The sequence below is a fragment of the Colius striatus genome, chromosome 2 (assembly GCF_028858725.1).
Source record: "Colius striatus isolate bColStr4 chromosome 2, bColStr4.1.hap1, whole genome shotgun sequence".
NCBI classification, from domain to species: domain Eukaryota; kingdom Metazoa; phylum Chordata; class Aves; order Coliiformes; family Coliidae; genus Colius; species Colius striatus.
The window spans coordinates 37,258,592-37,270,654 of NC_084760.1; the positions used below are offsets into that span (position 1 = coordinate 37,258,592).

The 12,063-nt window shown below is 38.9% G+C and overlaps 1 protein-coding gene across 7 annotated transcripts in view; it reads right to left on the bottom strand.

Moving 5' to 3' along the window:
- PUM2 (pumilio RNA binding family member 2) overlaps positions 1 to 11,399 on the bottom strand; it is a 70,457-nt gene extending 59,058 nt beyond the window's left edge. For 5 of the 7 annotated variants that reach the window (XM_061989951.1, XM_061989949.1, XM_061989954.1 and 2 more), the window contains exon 1: positions 11,297 to 11,374. The gene's annotated coding sequence lies outside the window, so the exon portion shown is untranslated. Of the gene's footprint in view, positions 1 to 11,037; positions 11,057 to 11,296 lie in introns of those variants that run through there. The other 2 variants (XM_061989955.1, XM_061989948.1) reach the window with 2 other exon arrangements.
- Positions 11,400 to 12,063: the final 664 nt, after the last annotated feature.

Sequence of the window (12,063 nt, forward strand, 5' to 3'; positions counted from 1 at the left end):
GCAAAATGCAATGTTGCAATTTTCTTCTCTCTCACTAGGGAAGGGATCTAAAGTATACTTTCAATGTTTCTCTTTCAGTCAAACCACAGGAAAACACCTTGCAGTATGGAACAAAATATTTATTTTTAGCTATTTCAAAGAAAGGGGACACACAAGCTTTCCAGCTATGTCTGCTGCCACAGCTGAGAGGGCCAAAGTAGGTAATTAAGTGATGCCTCAAGCAGGCAAGTTGCAAGACATTTAGATTTTCTAAACACACAAAAAGCCACAACTTTAATATTCACCAAAAAAACTGTGAAACTTGTTCCAAACCATATGGCACTACTATGATGAAAAAAAATCTCAGCAAGAACTTATTAAACAAGGTAGTTCTAACAGGGCATACAGTATTTTCCAAAACAGGAAAAAAATGCCCTATCCCCAGCTCTCCCTGAACTACAATGGAAAATCCTTCCAGTCTAAGATTTCTTCTCCTAGTTTCTGGAACCTGAAGTTTTACCAATTTGCAAGTTTGAGAAGTTGTTTAAATCATACAATTGACATTACTAATCTGTATTTCTAGTTACCTGATGCTAAATGGTACTGCAATTAATTGGGAAAAAAAAAATTAAAATTTAAGACCACTGCAAACTTAAACACAGAAATGTAAGACATAAAAAAGTTGTTACAGAACCTGCTGATTGTAGAAATCTAAATAAGTGATCTTCAGAAGAGCCTCAGAAGGATATTAACTTTACAAGGAGCCATCAATCAGCTAAGATAAAACTTGAGCTTTTACTAGCAATTAAAGGAAAGTATTTATGAGCTTTGTAGTTGCTTGGCACTTGAAGAAGTATCTGTCTATGAAAGTATTTCCAAAACACTTCAAAATAGTTATATTTCACAACTACACTTTTTTCACATTTCACAATTACACTTTATTTTTAACGTGAAGCAAAAGTTGCAAACAAAGTCAGCAAATAAAAAAAATATGGACTGTAAACTCATTTACATTTCCAGAGACAGTTTTGAGTAGAACCCATGGAAGGAGAAGCTAACGATCCAGGAAATGCAACTCCCACAGTAAGGTCAGAAAAATTATGTTAAACTCAGCATTCAAATTGGGAACAAGTCAATTGTTCCAAGGGATGGCTACATGATTATGAGGTCTCATATCGGAAAATTATTTCACAATTTCCACACCAAAAAACTCATTTGCACATCTTATTTGAACAGCAAAAAAAGGGCTTTTTTTTTTATAACCAAGGTAAAATTTTCACTAGAAATTATCTGTTTTAACCTGGAGGCAACAAGGTTAAATATGCATACATTTTATTGGTCTAATAGCATCCATTTTTTCATGGTTATATTAATTCTAAGAGATCCTCATGGAAACCATGATGGATACTTGAAAAAACTGATACATAGAGCCTCTCCTCCCTACTGCACAAGTGCTAAAAAGCTCTTGAACTCGGTATGACTTTCCTTTGTTCTCTCCATCCCCCAACAGAAAGAATTTTTCTTTGTCACAGTAGCTATTCAGAAAACTTCTCCAGAAGTCTGTAAATTCTAACACAAATGAGTTACAGCAATTGCAGCTCAATCAAAGCTTTGCGCAAAGTCACAATTTATATTCTTTTGTTTAGAGCACCAGTACCCTTCAGAGGCTTTGAGAAGTCTGCTACAATCTAAGAATTTCTCTGGCATTCTTTTGCTTATGAACTCTTGCTCCTTCAGGATTTGCAAAGGCTCTGGTACACCTAGCTGCAGGACTCTATCTAATGATTTCACCATCAGTTCCTGTCTTTTTTTCCCACTACTAGAGGCAAAGAGGGCAGAAATGTTAAAATTCATGTATATTCCTAAACCCCAATGTATTTAGCTTAAACAGAAGTGGTTAAGCACCTTTGCCATGAGGGGAGTATAGGGTTGACTAGTATAGGACAAATAGTATGGGCAACACCACACTTGTAGCTCTTCACTTCAGCATGTGGGAAGGACATTTGCAAGTACTGACACAGAAGTAAATGCATCCTGAGCTACCCAAAAACCTCACCTCCATAAATCTAAATATTATGGACTGACTGCTGATCACTAAGCCTTTTATTGCAGATAATTCTTCATTACAGAAGTGATGTGAATTAATGACAAATTAACCCACCTGTAGCCCTATGGGGATGATAACAAAAGGATCATGTCACAGTGGATAGTGGTCTTCCTCAGACACTGTCCTATCAAAGAGCCTCAAGTGCTTTTTGGTCTTAATGGAAAGGAAAAAAAAAAAAAGCAAAATCCCAAGTGAGATAGTTCTTATACTTCATAATTCTGCTCTGCCTTTTTCTGCCAATTATTCTGCAGAGCCTCACCCACACGTCAACAAAGTAGTTCAACACTATTAAGTTTTTGCCATAGGAGTAACTGTTGTCCATCACTTTAATTTTCTGTTGCTACAGCTGAAGTAACAACAGCAGAATACACACAGAATATTACAAATATCACACATTTCTGTGCCTCTTATCCCAAGTGTCCTATGAGTGAACAACAGTTTTGAATCACAGCAGCTAGTTTATTTACACACCTCATGTCAAACATTTGCTTAACAGAAAGACTTTTCCATTTCAACTAAGTTGAGTTCCATTCAAACTTTCTGATTCCCTCTTCAACGTCGGGCATCTGAAATTTTTCCATTGCAGTCTTGGTAATTTCCCAATCAGCATACATTAAACCTGAGTAATACTATAGAACCGCGGGCTAACCCATCCAATCTTTTTCTGTACTGTCAACGGTTTCTAATACTACAGTGCATTAACAGGGAATAGAATATCTCAGTTAGAAGGGACCTTCTAATCCAACTGCCTGACCAAAAGTTAAAGTATGTTATTAACAGCATGAATTTCCCTCCAACTATTGACACTTCACTGATGCCCATAGTTTGTCTCTCAATAATCCCTCGTGAGGGACACTGACAAGTAATTATTCAGTCTTCTGACAAGAGTAAAATTAAATATCCTACTAGACAAATAGTTATCTTTACTAAAGACACTTTTTTGCTTTATACTTAAGTTTTACATTCAGTTCTCTTGAAGACATTTCAGATGGCTTTCAGAAGAACAAGACATTTTCCCTTAGTCTTCCCAGGAATTCAACTCTTGAAATGAATCAAGTATATTTATTAACTTCTTATTCCAACTGTTACTCAACTTATTTAGCACTTCAACTAATTTCAAGATTCTTCAAAATCCATCAGTGATTCCATCTAAGTCAATCTGTTCCTCTTAAAATCAATTTGCTCACAATAATTCTTCTTCCAATTCATTTCTATTTACCACTCAGACTCAGTAAAAAGTATAAGGTGTCTTGTATGAAGTGAATAGAAGGTTTTTCCACATTCTGCATTTCGTTGGATCCACCTGCTAAGGCCTCAGGCTTATGCAAGTTTCTTGCCAGAAGACTAGTAGGGCTTCCCAAGACAATTTAAGCAATTCTTATTTTCAATATATGAAAACTTCCCACTTTTCATTATTATTGTCACTTGAAAAATTCCTGCCAAATTTAAATAGTTCAATTTTCGTATTTCACTTACTATACATTTTTATATTCCTACTAAGTTAGAAAAAAAAGTTCAGTCTTGCTACATTTATCTGGAATTTATTGTCTAGATATATCTTATCTACTATTTTATTTTTACCTAAAGTGCTTTTTGATTATTTTGGCATTGTATTCAATTCTTTGACTGCACTATAACATGCTAAAATTTATGCAAAATCCATTTTAAACATGTGCTAAGATAATGTATGTTGAATTAAAGATTTTGATATCTTCATTTCTACTTCATATATATCTATACCTCAAAACCATCTGAGCAACTGTCTCTAGATGTCCCTGCTTGAGTAGGGACCTCTGGAGGATCCTTCCAACTCAAACCATTCTGTGATATTCATCTACTGTACTTGCTTCTATTATTTTTTCTGATTTTTCTCTAAATGCATTTAAAAAGAAATACTTCATATATTAGTCTATACAGAGATTCTGTTTACCCTAAACTCCTTTCACAGATTGCATAAATTTAGATTTTAGAACTTCCATTTGTTTAATACTTCTGATGCAAATGGTCTATTTTTTACTAAAACCAAACAAACAAAAAAGAATCCAACAAAACAACAAACCCCAAATGTTAACTTCTGTCTTAACAAAATCCCCAAAAACACTGGTACATAGAGAACACTCAAAGATCTGAAATGAAGAAGTCTGCTGGTCCATACTTGATTTCTGCTAGTCTTTATTGCCAAGGAAGAATGGGAGCAGTGAAATATGGCAGAACAGAAAGGTGGCACTGATTACAGTAAGTTGGAAAACACTATTTTCACATGGGTAACTATGCACAGTAACAATGTCTTTCACTAAATCTCCATAATGTGTAAAACCACTGAAGCACTTAAAAAAAAAAATACAACTAGTTCTGCTGCATTCCCCATTCAAGTTACCAGAAATCATACACGAGGTTCATGACATTTACCTGCTGGATAAATGCAGAAACGTTTTAATGGACCTCAGTGATTATTAAAGAAAGCTTCTTACTAAGACATGGCTCTGATTCTCTTGATTCCGCCTGGGATGGAAAACAGCTGACAGAAGAGATGCAACTGTTACTCAGCATTTACTTCTCTGTGAATAATTTTATCTACACAATGTATCAATCCTGTGAAATGCTAGAGAAAATCTGCACTATATCAACACACTGAACACAGGCAAGGAAAAACTCAACATTTTCGAACTCATACACATGAAGTGTGTCCAAGCGGACAAGTAGAATAGTGTAAAATTTTATATCTACAGAACTGTTTTACAGAATGTGATACAGCATGAAGCAGGATATCAGAGGAAAAGACTTTTCTGCTACATAGATCAATGTAAAAGGAAAAAAAGAGTAAAATCACAAAATAAATATCAAAAGAAATTAAAGAATGAAAAAAACCTCAGACAACACAAATATTCCTGCTTTTGAAGTCAGCAAATTTTTTATTCACTTTTGCTCTTATATCTACTAAATTTTTCAAACACATTGTTTGAAAAAAAAATAAGTTCTTGGGCTTGGGAAGGTGCAAAAAAAGTTCCTCATGGACTTCAGTGTGACACATTACAAGAGTCCTGGGAGAAAAAAAAGCCATTCTTATGTGAAATTCAGAACTAAATTTTTAAGAAAAATTAGAAGCTGTATCAATTAAATATTTGGGAGTAAAAGCTTAAAATCAGATTTTTTTTCTTCTAGATTACAACGTGCAAAAGCAGAAAGTTTTGATCTACACTTAGCTCTACCACTTATTTTACTTGAACAAAACATTATGAAAAGTAATATGGATTTAGCACACAAAGCCTATCAGAATATTGTCCTGTTTATAGAAGTTAAATGAATGGTTCAAATTGAACATTTCAAAATTATTTGATGCAGTTTCAATTATAACTGCATTAAGAAGATTACCCAGAAGTTTCAGAGTTTGGGTTACTACAGGCTTTGAAATATTAGCTCAACTTACATCTACCTTTTTTAAAGATGTGGATTCAACAACAAAACACAGGAATTGTTTCATGAAAAACAAGTAAGCTACCTACTGAAGGATCTATTTGAATGCTATCTCCTGGGATCCAGTGGTGTTTGCTGGAGCAGCCACTCAACCTCCTCCGGCCTGCCTCTGGACAAAATACCCAACTGTGGCATCATCCTGACAACACTCACAGAGTGGTAGCTGGATATGCAAAGCACCTAACACTGCAGTTGCAGGGATGATGTGAGGAGTGTTTCCATCTGAACTGGACCCTGACATTGCTCCAACTACCATTCCAAGTTGGGACAACCCCTACTCCAACCCCTGACCAATATCCACATGCAGCAATCTTCTGGCCTCCTGCCAGGCCAGTTCATTCATGCCTTGGAAGATATACAGAATGCTTATTCCACAGAGAAACCTAAAAAGGAAGTCTTAACACAAAAGGCTTTCCCACATATCTTTAAATATACAGATCTTATACTTGGGGATTAAAATATTTGCAAGCTACTCAAGAACAATATTCATTGTCAAAATGTTTACTGATTTAACATTTAAAATTTAAGTATGATTACCAAACTAGGCCTCTAAGAGAAACAAAGTATCAAAGATTTTTTTAAAAAAATATATTAATGCAGTAGAATTCTGCATACTATAAATACTTGTCCACATACTTCCTTGCTAAAAATTAAAATATGATTTTCAAGCATAATGACAACAGTTTCTTTTACATTATTACTCAGTATAATGTGTAACCCCCACTAATTCTCTCATACTGTTACATCTGATTTTATACATTTGTAGATTATGAAACAAAGTAGCACAGAAAGGTAACTACATCTCATTCTTACACACCAGTCTCTGTTTTTCTTTCAAATGTGTTAAGCTAAGTAAGATTTTAACAGAGCAATTGACATTAAGCTTTTTTAACCCATATGATAGCTTTCACAAAACAAAGATTGCGGGCTCAGATTAAAATGAAGCTTGACAACTCATTTTTTAAAGCACTTCAGTTTTGGCTTGAAATAAGTATAATTCACAATGAGGAAAAAAAAAAATCTCTCTAATATTGACAAAATCCTCTGCACGAAAAACATCTGCCCCCAATGCATACATTTATTGATCTTCACATATTTTAATCTGCCATAACTAATATACTGTCAGTCTTTTAATATGTAAATGGACATATCCAAACCCTAAAATAACCCCTACATTTGTAACTAAGTACTTTTTGAAGGAAAAAAAGAAATAATAAATTAATTTTCAAGTTCAAGACACGTCTCACTTTTCACACTCAACAACTGTGTTAAGTCGAAACATTAAGAATTGACATATATGGAAAGATATTTAATCAGAACAGAACACTTAGGTCTGAAGATGTAGCCAAAATAAACCAGTCCTCTAATCCCTCTACACAATTCTACCTTTTTCTTTCAGCCTCATCGACTTTCTTTACCTTTAGGGAGATATATAAATAGATACATGGTAGGAGGATTGGTTTTTATGGTCTTAAACAATCTTGGTTTTGTGTGCAACGTAAGATTTAGAGCTACTTTGTCTTTGTAGTAGTGTTACAGTAGATACTTATTTATTGTCAAAATGCCCTACTAACATCAGTTCTGCAACTTCTTCAGACTACGTGACTTAACTCTTCATTGTAGTGTGCTCTGAACTAAAGTATAAGCAATACATATCGTAATGGAGATAAATGGTGAGATACTTGAAAAATATGAGTCAAACCAGACAAGTTGGTTATTTTTAGTTCAACTGCACAAAGTAATCTCCAGCAAGTCTAGCTTTGTATTTAATCAATACACACATGTAAAGACTGATGGAACTAAATGTACCGACCCAGCTTTTAAAAACACACTTCCCCTTTGAAGAGATTTGTAAATAAACTCTACACAAAACTTCAGACCAGCCACACAAAGAAAGAAAAGTGTATTTAACTAGCTCAATACATCACTCAAAATTCTTCCTTGGAATAACACAGATGAAATCTAGGAGCAAAGTTATGAACATATGTCTGACACAACATGTAAATCCTAATGGAAATAAGGGTTAAGAGCTTTATAATGCAAAGAGACAACCAGACCCATTACCTGTAACTGAGACTTTTGCCAATACCTCGGTAGCACTGATGAAACAAGAGGTAATTTATCTTAGAAATGTATGAAAAATTAAAATCGAAAGTAACCAAAAATTACAAAACATACACCAGATTACACTGGTCAATGTACACAAATCTATGTTGTAAAAATCTGTCTGTTCAATGGGCTGAAGATGTGATATTTGGCACAGCCAGTAGAGGACAGAGGATCACATCACCACCTGAAAGTTTAGTGAAAAGAAATGCCTATCTAGTACAGCTAGCAAAAAAGTAAAACATAGATTATTATAGAGATATTTTTGCTATAGTTTAGAGTTTTAGATTTCTTCTGGTTTTTGTAACTTCTTCTGACACGATTCTTGTAGATGTATATAACTGTTCTTAAATAGCCATCTTTAAAAAAAACACTGTTAATCAGTAATGAAATATAATCTTTAAAGACATTGCTAGAGATGACATCTGGTCTTTATTTGTAAGCTAGACATTTCACATACCAGCTTGAAAAGCTCTTGCCTACTATTCTAAAAGCCACAGCAGGTATTCGGAGTGAGATTAAAACTAAACCTTACTATAAAGTTTTGATATGCAAGCTGTTACTATAAAATAAATTTTATACAACTTGTTTAAAATTACACTTAAGTAGCTAGAACTGAATACTTTTACATATTGTGACGTCACTTAAAAATTGCTTCCACTATATGAGACTGAAGCACCTACAACTTCATTATTAGAAGCACTACATAATTGGTACTAGTTACAGGAAGACAAAACAGCTTTCTGACGACAGACTTCTTGTCTCATTTCTGAGACATGAGCCTGGGCACTACCTTTGTGACCACATTGGACTGGCTGCATCATGTGGGTTAATAAAGACAACAGCTATGTTAATTCACATTAAATGAGGTAATATGCACTTTCAAATAAATTTATTGAAGAGGAAGAAGACTGATAAATCCTGAATACCTATAATGCACACAAGGACAAGTGTTTATAAAGCATGCCTATTCTACAGTTCTATGATGTTTCCTTTCTAGAGTTTCTAAATAAGATACGATGTACTAATGCTTGTTTCATAGATGATTCCCAACACAAAAAGAATTGAATGTTTAAAAGAATTTCTCTTTACTGCAAAAGACAGTGAATTTTTATGTAACTCCACATTCAGAAAGAAGTATGCAGGCATACAAGCAGGAATTCTAACTATCTACTGGATTACTTGCCTCTGTCTATAAAAACTTGGTCTAATAATTTAGGGGTTTTAGAATCCACTGTACAAATAAGAAAAAAAGGCAATGTTATCAAGGAGAATGTCCTCAGAAAATTCTACATACGCTGATTATACAATGCACACTCAGATATCATTAAATCAAGGGGGGAAAAACCCATCTAAAAGTGAAGTAGAAAGTGCTGTTGAAAATCAGATCTAGCTCACAGCACTCAACAAGCTAACATCCTGTTCACTAACATATTTGCCCTTAACATTCGCGATATGTAGCCCACTGAGAACACTACAAACACCTGAGACACCAAATCTTGAAGAAAACATGTGCATAAAGCTTTCAGTGCATACTACAATCCCCCAGAAGATTTGATATATACTGCCAAAATAAGAGGTATTGTCTCATCAAAGACAGGCAAGTCCAACTTTTTCAGTCAACAGCTTATTGCACTATTAGCCCAATCAGGATACCAGATATGATTATAACTGCCTCAGCAACGTGACAATATCCTTTATATAGAAGAATACTTAAGTACTAAAGAGTTACACTAAAGGAAAAAAGTAACATTCCCTATTAACTCAGAAAAAAAAAAAAAAACAAACCAAAAAACCCTATTCAAATAACATGGACTTTCCTGTGTGCAACAGTCACATAATAAACTGCAGAATCTGCATTATCAAGCACCTTCTTGCATGTATTTGCCTACTAACCATTCTGCTGGGACAAATTCCAAATTTTCAACTCTCAGAATACTTCAGAAAATTGCCAGGTGATTTAGTGTCATTTCTACCCATAGAATCCAAACTACACCACCACTAAATTATCATTTCCCTTTTTATTCGAGTTTCCTTCTCCCACCTAGCTTTGCACAGACACAAACTGAGTTGTAGATCAGAGAAAGGTAGACAATAATTCTCTCAGCTTGTCAACAGAACTGCAACTGTTGTTAACACTTGGTTTTAAACCCAGACACGACTAAATATAACAAAATACTATGTTTTATATGTAAAAATGGTAACGTGAGGTAGTAATTATATTTCAAATGCATTCATATCCCACATACCTGAGGAGCTATACCATCAGCCCATGGTTACTAAAAAGGCCTGATCTCTCAGCAAGATGCAACAAAGACTTCCGTAAAAGAGAAACTAAAATAAATCTAAAAGTATTTTGTTAGCACGTAGCATGCAAGTGACAAACAACTAGGCAATACAAGAAGTTTTACCAATTCTCTTTTGCAATGACCTACATAGCTCATACATGCCTACATTACCCAGAAAAATCAGTTGATGTAACCTCTTGATCACATCACATATAAAATGTGCTACATATTTTGGTGTTAAGCCATCTTGCTTCAAACAGTAAGCCTGAAGAATAGAGTCCCGAGCATATTAATTTTCTCTCAAGGAATTAAGAGTCTGAGGTTATGAAATACATGAAGGAGAACAATGCCAAAAAAAAAAAATCCTTTCACGATGACTGCCAAGGAGATTAAAACTCAAACTGTTAGTTGTAAGCACAATTCACTCAGGGCAGCTGGTATTTTCCTCAACTTTTTGTTATTGTAGTCTGAACAGATACGTTTCAAGAAAAATTAAACCCGAGCACTTCATTGTGTGGTATCAACTACCAAAAGCATTTGGCCTTCTCGCTCCACCCTCAGAAAGCAGTCATTATCTTTAAGAGTACTAAAAAAAAACACTCCACAAATAATACCACAAGTTTTCACGCTTTCGGTACATTTAAACAAAGACAATTTTATCCTAATTCTGCACGCACGCGATCGTCCGTGAGGTTGTCGAAGCGACGCTCTGGCGTTCCCCTGCCCTCCCCAGCGCCTCATGGCACTTCGCATCGAAGCCTATTGTAACCCCCAGCGCCGTGTGTCTGCCCCCAGCTCCCGTCACCATCGCTCGTGTTCGCGCACAGGTACCTCTCCCTGCCTGAACTCCCACAACCGCCTCCGAGGGCCCCGTGTGCGCCCCTTCCCCCCTTCCTCCTCCCCGGACTCGTCTGAGGAGACAACTTCGTCCCTCAAACCCCGCTGGGATGGAAACTGTTCCCCAAGCGCCCCTCTCCCCTCGGCTCGCCGAGAGCACAATGCCGCCCGCCCCTCAGCATCGCCGCCGCCCGCCCGCCCCCTTCGCGCCACCGCCGCCTCCCCCTCACGCCGCTCCCTCCCCACCTCGGCGCCGCTCCCCGGCGCGCCGGGAGGACACAAAGGCGGCGAGGAGCGGACGGCCGCCGAGCAGGCCCCGCGCCGCCCGGTGACCTGCCACAACATGGCCCCCTCCCGCCCTTCTTCTCCCCTCCCTCTCCCCTCCCCTCCCTCGGCGCGCAGCCGAGGCCGGAGACAAAAGGGGGCTGGAGGAAGGGGGGCCCGCCCGCCCGCCTGCTGCGCCCGCGGCCTAGCTCGCATGGCCCCGGCCCCGGGGAATACTCACGGGCTGGCTGCCGGCGCTGCTCGCTGGGATGGAGCTGGAGCGGGCCCTGGGACACCCCTGCCCGCCCGCCGGCCCGCCGCCGCCCCCCGCCTCCTCCTCCTCCTTCTCCTCCTCCTCCTCCTCCCTCTCAGCACCTCTCCTTCCTGCCTCCCCTCCCCCCCTTCGGCCGCAAGGGGCTCACAACAACATGGCGGGAGGGCGAGCCCGGCGCGCGCGGAGGGAGAGGGACAGCGAGAGCGCGGCAAACCTCCCCCCGCCGCCGCCACCGCCGCTGCTCGCCCCTGCCGCCGCCACAGCGCATGCGCGCCCCCGCCCGGGAGCGAGGGAGGGAGGGAGGGAGGCAGCCAGGGAGAGGGAGGTGGCGGCCCCTGGCCTCTTCCGCCGCGCGCGGCGCATGCGCTGCCGGCTGGCGCGCTTAGTGCTCGGCGGTGAGCGGCTGCCCCTCCTCGGGGCCGTCCCGTCTCGCAGCCTCCCGCCACACGGGCCGCTCCGTCCTGCAGCCTCCCGTCGTACAGGCCGTTCCAAACTAGTTTTGGGGGGGGTTTTTTGTGGTGATGATTTTTTTTTCTTTTTCCTTATTTTCATTTTTCGCCTTCGGGGAGGGCGGCGGCGGGAGGCGGTGTCCGCCCGAAGGCCCGGGCTTAGGAGACAAAGGGGAAGGCGAGGCCCGTCTGTAGGGGTGCCCGGCAGCAGCTGAGGGCCTCTGGCCGAGCGTCGCGGGAGGAGGCGGGATCACCGAAGTTATTAATTAACTACTAATTAGTTAA